Source organism: Muscardinus avellanarius, assembly GCF_963383645.1.
Source record: "Muscardinus avellanarius genome assembly, chromosome: 4".
Classification (NCBI taxonomy): domain Eukaryota; kingdom Metazoa; phylum Chordata; class Mammalia; order Rodentia; family Gliridae; genus Muscardinus; species Muscardinus avellanarius.
In genome coordinates, this window is record NC_137789.1 from 44,476,522 (window position 1) to 44,486,578 (window position 10,057).

At 50.9% G+C, this 10,057-nt stretch overlaps 1 pseudogene across 1 annotated transcript; it reads left to right on the forward strand.

The window, feature by feature from the left end:
- Positions 1-8,981: 8,981 nt before the first annotated feature.
- Positions 8,982-9,461, forward strand: LOC308262289 (DNA-directed RNA polymerase II subunit RPB11-like; annotated as a pseudogene). Its single transcript has one exon. The product of its transcript is annotated as a DNA-directed RNA polymerase II subunit RPB11-like (transcript).
- Positions 9,462-10,057: the final 596 nt, after the last annotated feature.

Here is a 10,057-nt window from a genome sequence, read left to right on the forward strand (position 1 = left end):
TAGCGAGACCCTGTCTCAAAAATAAAAAAATAAAAAATAGGAATGGCTGTGTAACTCAGAGATAGAATACCTATGAGTTCAATCCTCAGTACCAAAATTAAATAAATAAATACTTAGGGCAATTTATGAGAAAATCTAGAGAATGGAGAAAAAAGATCTAAATTATATAGGTCCCTAGATAGGTTAAAAAATTATTCAGAACCACGTAGGGCAAGAGCATTGCAGTAAGAAGGGTGAGGTGGAGTGAGGGTGGGCACAAGTAAGCCTGCAAAATCCAGATCCCAGCCCCTCTGCACTTACAGTCCCTCTCAAGATCTGTTTGGGGACAGAGGAGAGACACGGCATCTACTGGTTCCAGACAGTAAAAAAAGCACAGCCTCCCACAATGGCTGGAAGGCGAGCATTCTGCTTCTCTACCCACCCCGCAATCCCCCCAACACACACACAGGGCACCACCACCACCAAAAAGAAAGAAAGAAAGAAAGAAAGAAAGAAAGAAAGAAAGAAAGAAAGAAAGCACAATATATAAAATAGGTCTGGGAGTGTAGCCCGGAGGTAGAAGGGTTTCCAGGAACCCCAGTACCACCACCACCACCAAAAATAAATAAATAAATAAAATAAATTGGGAAAACACACACAGGGCTAGGGACCACTGAGGCGATTGCCCAGGGAGAGTATAATCAGCACTGCACAGAAGTGATGAGTCCCCAGGAAGTCTCTGGGACCAGGGGAAGTGGCCTCTCTCTCTGCTTCCCCACCTCACAATGCAGCATGAGCAGAACATGCCAGGAGGGCGAGGGGAGGTCTGTCTGCCGAGGCTGGGACTCAGGCTCAACACACCCGCTGTTTCTTTCTGGTTCTCACACTTTCCTTTTTTAACACAGGCTCCCACGTGGGGTGTGATGGCTTCCCCCATCATCTACAGTTCCCTGTGACACCTCTCCCTGAACTGAGAGTGTGTGGGCATGTGTTTTCTCCCAACCAGACTCCACAGTGAGGGAGTGACCAGCCCCCTTGTGATGTGGCCGCTGCTAGCCCCTACTTCCTGTGATGCTTCTTAGACATACGGAATGGAGCTGGGGAGACTGTCGTGGATTATCTGGGTGGGTCCTAACTGCCTTCCCACAAGTCCTTATAATAATGAGGCAGGAAACCCAGCATGGTGGTGCTTGTCTTGTAATCCCAGAACTTGAAAGGCTGAGACAGGAGAATTGCAGGTTCAAGGCCAGCCTCAGCAACTTAGTAAGACCCTCAGCAATTTAGAGAGACCCTACTCTAAAAAATAAACAAAAAGGGCTGGGGATATGGCTCAGAGGTAGAATCCTCCTGGGTTCAATCCCCAGTACTACTACTACTACTACTACTACTACTACTACTAATAATAATAATAATAATAATGCAGGCCTGGGGGTGCAGTTCACTGATAGAGCACTGGGTTCAGTCCCAAGCACATGGGCATGTGTGCGCTCACACATGCACGTGCACACACACAGGAAGAGTTTTTTTTAATTAATTTATTTATTTTTTAAATTGGTGCATTGTAGTCATATATCAATCACATTGGAGTACAAGACTTGAGAGGATATACAAGCACACATCATCCAATTAGCCCTCCTCCAGCCCCCATCCCATTCCCTCCCCCTCCCTCCATCCCACGCTTCTTTGGTGATTTACTTTGATACATTTGTTTATGTACCTCCTGCGTTTTAAAGAGGCTCCGTCCTCCAGTATTACATACTCTCTGATTGGTCACATTAGTTGCTTCACTATAGGGCCCTTTCTATAGCTCAACCTCTTCCTGTTGCCCCTTTCCTCCTAGTTATTGCTGATTAAGAGATGCGTCTGATTTATATTTTCTGCGATATTTCTCTGTGCATGCTGCGTTGCAAGTACCGATCCCACTCTTGATGGTCCCAGTAGTGGCCTGGCTACTCAGTGGACTGATCCAGACCTCGCTGGCTCAAGCAGCGGCCTTGCCTCATGGGAGGCCCCAGTTCTGTTTTCGCTGGCCCCTACACCGGCCTAACCCCTCAGCTGGCTTCAGTCCCAACCTTAGAGGCCGCAGGAGTGGCCTTGCCTCACGGCAGGCTCCAATGCTGGCCATTGGCCACTGCACCGGCCTAACCCCTTGGCAGGATTCCAATCCCGGCCTCGGAGGCCCCAGCACCAGTCTAGCCTCACGGCAGGCTCCAATGCCGGCCTCGTTGGCCCCAGCACTGGCCTAACCCCTCGGCAGGTTCCACTCCCGGCCTAGGAGACCCCAGCACTGGCCATGCCTCACGGCAGGCTCCGATGCTGGCCTCGCTGGCCCCAGCACCAGTCTAACCCTTCGGCAGGCTGTTATCCTGGCCTCGGAGGCCTCAGCACCGGCCTTGCCTCACGGCAGGCTTGGGTGCCAACCTCGCTGGCTCCAGCACCGGCCTAACCCCTCGTCAGGCTCCAATCCCGGCCTTGGAGACCCCAGTACCGGCCTTGCCTCATGGCAGGCTCCGGTGCCGACCTCGCTGGCCCCAGCACCGGCCTAACCCCTCGGCAGGCTCCGATCCTGGCCTCTGAGGCCCCAGCACCGGCCATGCCTCACGGTAGGTTCCGATGCCGGCCTCGCTGGCCCCAGCACTGGCCTAACCCCTCGGCAGGCTCTTATCCTGGCCTCGGAGGCCCCAGTACCAGCCTTGCCTCAAGGCAGGCTTTGATGCCGGCCTCGCTGGCCCCAGCACCGGCCTAACTCCTCAGCAGGCTCTTATCCTGGCCTCGGAGGCCCCAGTACCGGCCTTGCCTCATGGCAGGCTCCGATGCCGGCCTCGCTGGCCCCAGCACTGGCCTAACCCCTCGGCAGGCTCTTATCCTGGCCTCAGAGGCCCCAGTACTGGCCTTGCCTCACAGCAGGCTCCGATGCTGACCTCGCTGGCCCCAGCACCGGCCTAACCCCTCAGCAGGTTCTGGACCCGACCTTGGAGGCCCCAGCACCAGCCTTGCCTCATGGCAGGCTCCGATGCCGGCCTCGCTGGCCCCAGCATCGGTCTAACCCCTCGCAGGCTCCAATCCCAGCCACGGAGGCCTCAGTAGTGGCCTTGCCTCACAGCAAGCTCCGATGTCGGCCACTGGCCCCGGCGCCTGCCTAACCCCTCAGCAGGTTCCGATCACTGTCTCTGTGGTTATTATTTCAAAGGTTTCAGGTGTAATGTATCAGATGTCTGCCTCCCCTGAGTACTGGCCACTGCCGTTGCCACTGCCTCCACCATTTCAAATCCTTCCCAGGCTCTTTTTCCACTCTGAATGTTGTCCAGTGTTCCTAAGCATGCATGATGGTAGCATTTGACATTTGGTGTAATTTCTCCAAAAAAATAAGGTTGGTAGGATCCGGTTTCTGCTTCTCCTGAATACAAGTCTTCACCACCATCGCGGAGACCTCTTTCAACACCGCCTTTCTCCTTGGTCTCCGCTAAACTTTCTCCTTACAGGTGATGTCCGAGATTCTTAACAATATAGAGAAATAGCAGTCCTCCTTCACGGGGAATTTTTCCATAAGTTCCAGTGCATTTAGATAAGATTTGTCTGCATCTCCAGTGTCCTGGCATCCATAACGGCTTTCTTACCTCCTCTCCGATATTTTTCTTTTTCTTTTTCTGTTCCTTTTTTTTTTTTTTTTTAATAAGAGAAGACAGTATATGTGGTTTGAGGAGGTAGTGGGATCGGGTACTCAGTAGCACTGTAATCCGGTCGGTTTCCCCATGGGTCCAGAGTGATCCGCACTACTCCACCTGGGGCCCAGGGTCCCGCGACCCGGGCCCCGGCTGGCATGCTCCGCATGACCCCTGCCTGGAATCCAGGGTACTGAGCCCGGTTTCTCCAGGGGTCTGGCATATTATGCGCAGTTCGGCCTGGGGCCCAGAGTCTCGCGACCCGGGCCCTGGCTGCCGTGCCCCGCCTGACCCCCACCCGGGTCCCAGGGTACTGGGCCTGGTTTCTCCAGGGGTCTGGCGTGCTACACGCAGTTCGGCCCCGGGCCCAGAGTCCTGCGACCCGGGCCCCAGCTGGCGTGCCCCGCGCGCGACCCCCGCCTGGAACCCAGCGTCTTACTGGGCCCGGTTTCTCCAGGGGTCTGGCATGCTATGTGCAGTTCGGCCTGGGGCCCAGAGTCCCGCGACCCGGCCCCAGCTGGCATGCCCTACGCGCTAGGAAGAGGTTTAACATACAGAGAAGACAGGGTGGGTCGAAGGGAGATGGTGAGTATCCCCACATCACAGACAGCACTTCCTCCCCATCATGGCTGGGCTCCTGTAGAGATCCAGGTCCACACCGCATGCTGGTGGAGGGCAGGCCAAGACAAGAGAAATGGCCTCAACCCCAGGGGCTTGGTGGAATTTACACCAAACTTCAGGACCATGTCATCTCTGGATGAGTCTAGACATGCTGGTGCCAGAGCCTCCTGCTCGGGTCACGGGAGGATGGTGACCTCATGGAACCACCCATACGGTGCATTCCAGAGCAGGCTGTCCCCAGGCTCCAAGAGCTTCCTAACAGCACCCGGGTGTCACCAGATTGCTGAGTCTGCAAATATGTGGTGGTGTATTGAGGAGGGCGGGGCACGGCACACAGGGAGGCTTAACAACACTCTTCTTTCCAACTCGCTCAAAGATGAAATGCGACAACAGATGGAAATCCATTTTCAAAAGCTTTAAGAAGACGAGTCCAAGCCAGGCGTAGTAGCCCAGGCCTGTAATCCCAGCATTTGGGAGGCTGAGACAGGAAGATTGCAGGTGTGAGGCCAGCCTTAACAACTTAGTGAAGCCCTGTTGCAAATAAAATAAAATAAAAAGGGCTGGTGGTATAGCTTGAAGGTAGAATGCCCCTGGGTTCAATTCCCAGTACCAAAAGAAGAAAAAAGAGGAAGAGGAAGAGACAAGACCTGTGTGCTTTTAATCACTGGCATTGTTCTGTTGTCTCTGGAAGCAGTTAACTCTGCCTTGTCTATGCAGAGAACAAAAGAAGACACCTTCCTCCAAATGCTGTTTGGCTGTGTGATGATCACTCCTCCACCCACCCTCCACTTGCAACCAGAAATTCGGTACTTGCCCCAGTTTGCTTAGACAAATAATTGGCGCAAGCCACTGGGAAGAAGGAAAAAGAAAGTATACTGATCTGGTAGCAAATCAGAAAAGTCAGTGAAGATATGTTCAAGAAATAAAAAGTCCTAATTCCCTCAAACAAAAGGAAGAATGTGTTTTGTTTTGTTTTGTTTTGTTTGAGGGGGTACTGAGGATGGAAACCATGGGCATTCTACCTCCGAGCTACATCCCCAGACCCTATTTTTTATTATCTATTTTGAAACAAGGTCTCACTGAGTAGCAAAGGGCCTCACTAAGTAGTAGCCAAGGCTGTGCAAACCGCGATCCTCCTGTCTCAGCCTCCCAAATGCTGTGATTACAAGCGTGTGCCACCACACCTGGCTAGGGTGTCTTAAGAGCTAGCTCCTCAGGGTCACACGGGTGTGCTCATCAGAAAAACACAAGTCACGTCCACTTGTCTTGAGGTGGGCGCCTCAGACTCACGGCACCAGTTCTTCATTCCCTCATCAGTAAACCGATAATGATGTAGGAAAGAAGAAACTGGTAGGTAGAAAGGAAACAGACAGGAAGGAAAAGTAAAATATAACTTAATATAAGAACCTGGAGCTGAAGTGCTTCAGCTTCTAGTCCACAAGCCAGTTCTCATTCCTAGGCCTGACTCTTCCAAATTCCTGGGAAATCTGCAGATCCTAGAGTTAACTGAAAGAAACTATGATTGTCCTGTGCATTGATAATGAGACAGTTATGATATTTTGAGAAACTTATCATTTAGGACACTCCAGCTCATCTGTCAATCAGCTAATGAGGACCCCAGTCAGCCTGAGGATGCTAAGGTTGATAAGACCACCAGGAAGTGCCTCAGGACTGCGGGACTGAGATCATCTACCCCGAAGCTGCCCAGACTTCCAGACCACCATAAACTGCCTCGGAGACTCCCAGCCTGAGATCATCCTCATATACCTCCTCTAGCCCACCCCTCAGGGAAGTGCCCTACAAGAAAACAGCCCGGCACTCCCCAGTATGCCTTCCTCCCCTTGGGGTGGTTCATTCCCTCTTGGATGTGTATGTCCTCCCCTTTCCCCAAATAAACCTCTGTCCATGTCTCTGAGTGGCACGTGCTGAAATTCTTTTCCATCATGTTAGCCAAGGACCCTGCAGATCCTTAGTTCCTGAGCTGAGGACTCACCCAAACAATAAGAGCGTGAGGTTACTCCTTCATAGGGGGAGAGGGGAAGAGAAGGGGAGGGGAAATGTCAGCTTTGAACCAGGCCATCTGTTAGCTGCCAGAGTCAAAGCTCCCAAATGGGCCCCCATTACATGATACCCCAAGCTCAGGCCACTGGTCCTTGGCAGGTCAGGAGCAGATGTGGAGCCAGTGCCCTACTGTAATCCCAGTACATGGGAGGCTGAGACAAGAGGATCACAGGTTCAGGGACAGCGACAGCAGTTTAGTGAGACCCTTGGCATGTTAGCAAGCAAGACCCTACTTCAAAATAAAAAAATAAAATAAAATAGGACTGGGGGTGTGGCTCAGAAGTAGAACGCCCCTGGGTTCAATCCCCAGTACCACTAAAAAAAAAAAAAAAAAAGGAAAAGAGTAGAGTGTATATAGTAAAGAATTAACTCCACCCGGGGAGAGGCCTGGCCTTTAGCCTTGGCTTTGGGGAGGTATCTCTGAGCCCCTGCAATGCCTGCCTAATAGGAGCATCTGTTTGCCTGGGGGACCTTGGACCACACTAATTTAACAATGTGATGGATGATGGGGCTTGAGACCCGTGATATGGGCTCAGTAGCCAGAAGGGCTAGAGATTAAAGGTCAGCCCTGTGGGTTGGTCATTACACCTACCTGTCAGAGCCCCAGTAAAAATTCTGAACACCATAGCCTGGGTGAGTTTGCCTAGGGGACAACATTCCATGCTGTGTCAGACATCATTGCTAGGAAAAGCTGGCGCTGCCTGTGACTTCCCTGGGAAGGGTCAGCGGCAGCTTCACTTGGAACATTGTGTCATGGTCATGAGCTTTCAGTAAGTTCTGTAAGTCCTTCTAGCGATTCATCAATCCCGGTTGGGGTCTTGACCCTCAGAATTGAGGGGGGTCATGGGAACTGCCCCCACACTCTATCATTCTTAACCCTTTTTGTGTCATGGGCTCCTTTAATAGTCGATGGAGCCTGTGGACCTTTTCTAAGGATCATGTTCTTAATTTTTTTTTTTTTTTTTTTTTGGTGGTACTGGAGGTGGAACCCAGAGGCTTTCTACCTCTGGGCTATACTCCCAGACCTATTTTTATATTTTATTTAGAAACAGGGTCTCACTAAGTTGCTGAGGGCCTCACTAAGTAGCTGAGGCTGGCTTCGAACCTGTGTGATCCTCCTGTCTCAGCCTCCCAAACGCGGGGATTACAAGCATGCGGCACCACACCCGGCTAGGATCATGTTCTTAAAGCTAAAACACATGGCATTCCAAATAAAACAGTGAATACATTAAAAAATATATAGGTATGGAAATATGTGCTCTCTTATTAACTTAAGAAATTCTAGCAATAGATTTAATGGCTACTATAATTTTGAAATAGCAACAGGCATAGCCAATACTTTAATTATCTGTGACTATAGAAAGGTGGGTATATAATTTTTGTTTGTTTTGCTTTTTTGCTGTACTGAGCATTGAACCCCAGGGCCTCACACATGCTGGGCAAGTGCCCTGCCACCAACCTGCATCCGCAGCCTGGGACGTGGATATGTATAGGTATACAACTAGTATATCTTGTCATATTCATTCATAATTGAAGGAGATTCTAAATTCCAGTTAGAGCTGGGCGTGGTGGTGCACAATTATAATCCCAGCATTCAGGAGGCTGAGACAGGAGGATCGCGGTTCATGGACAACCTCAGCTACTTAGTGAGGACATTTGCAACTCAGTGAGACCCTGTTTCAAAATAAAGAATAAAAAAACAGGCTGGGGGGGGGTGTGTCTCAGAAGTAGAATGCCCCTAAGTTCCATCCCCAGTACTGCAAAAATAAAAATAAAAAATAAATCAGAGATTATTCTTCCCACTTACTGACAAGGGAAATGAGGTTTAGGGAGTTTAAGCAGTTTATCCAAATTATGATGCTAAGAGGTAGAACAAGGAAGTAAAACCCAGGTCTCTTTGACTCAAGACGGAGCACAGCTCACAAAAATTTGCAGAATAGCAGTCTGCAAACCAAGACAGCTAGGGAAGTCCACCAGATGACCTGTGTTCAGGCTGTCTGTGGTCCCCCTGTGTCCAGCCAGAAATGATTTACCACAGAGCAGAAACGGAGATAAGTCAACACGAGGTCCCCAGCTGTGGATTAACCAGTCAATGATTGCTGAGGCTGCGGGGAAGTTTCCGTGTCAATCATTAGTGTCGGGATTCCAGAACCATGGAAGTCAGGGAAAATTAACCTGCTCAGTGGAGAGCTCCCCAGTTCCTCTAAGGACGCTCTTGCTTTGACCGTGCAGGTCCCCCACCGAGCTCAGCACTACCCTCAACACCAGGCTACATGGGCTTTGCTTTCTCAAAAAAAATAAAAATACCTTGGAAAGTTCTTACTTGCATTGAACTCCAGATTCTACAGAGCGGCTATTGGCAGAGTTCACCCAAGGGCGGAGACGCTCTGCAGAGGCAAAGGCAGGTAGAATGGGGAGGGCTGGGAGAGAGGTAAGAAGAAAGCCCAAGACACCAAACAAGAAAGGAAACTGTGGCGCCCGTGCCACCGCCCCTGCTTCCTCTCCAGCAGCAGCCCTTGCCAGCGGGACACTGTATAAGCTCCCGTTACTGAGTGTGGATGCGGCATCAGAATCCTTCTCAGCACAGCTGTCTGGGTAGCTGTAACCAATAGGTAGAACCTGGCACACTGGTTTCCATAGTTTTCCATCAAAGCCATGATGCAGCACCTGGAACCTGGACGCGGTTGTGGGGCTAGGACGGACGCCTCTCCAGCTTTCAAGTCCTCCTTGCTCTTTGAGGGCGAGAAGAGGACCTTCTTTTACAACGACACCAGGGTACCAAGACCTGTCTGTTCACCATCAACAAATCGGACCCCATACCAGGGAACATCATTAAACCTAAGCTGCTAAAGGACCCACAGGTGCTGTTTGCTGGTACAAGGTCTCCCACCCCTTGGAACACAAGATCATCATGAGATCACCCCAGAGCACAGCCCCAGCAGGCCTCCACCAACGCCATCTGACCTCAACAGTGAGCTCTCCCTACCAAGGGCGCTTCGAGTGCCCATCAAAGACAAGCAGGAAGGGATTGATTGTGGGCTGGAAGGAGGCCTGCTCAGCCTGTGGGCCCAGTCTCTACCTCCACTGGACCCTTCTCTCCAGGCACCATGCGGAGAGCATGGCCAGGCCCAGCTGTAGACCCTTGTGTGAGCCCCCCACCTGGTGTGCCCCCACCACCACTGTGTCCTATACAGAGCTTCATTTACTGAGAACTGAACCCAGGCATTCTGTCTCTGAGCTACATCCTCCAGCCTTATTTTATTATTTTGAAACAGGTTGATGAGTGTCTTACTACTTGCTGAGGCTGTCCTCAAACCTATCATCCTCCTGTTTCAGCCTCCCAAGTACTGGGATTCAGGTGTGTGCCACCACACCCAGCTACTTACTTTCTTCATATAACATGGCAGAGGAAAAAAAAAAAAAAAAAGCTGGGATACCAAAAGGAAAGGAGAGATGTCATACACTTGAAATAATAGTGACACAAAATAAGAATAACTAGTGCTTATTGAGAGTGTACTTGAGCTTTACTGTGTCGCATGTCACTTGTCAGCAAAAGTGACTGTGCTCTGAAGCGTGTAGAAAGCAGCTTTTGTCAGTAAATTCTTAGCACAGCCCCACTTTCCACCTGCCTAAAGCAGCTGTTCAAAGGCCAGGGCTGTCCCAGCTGGATGGCGGCAGAGCCCAGCAGGGACATGTCTTGTCTCTGGCTGAGCAGGGTCTCCTGGGTCCCTCCT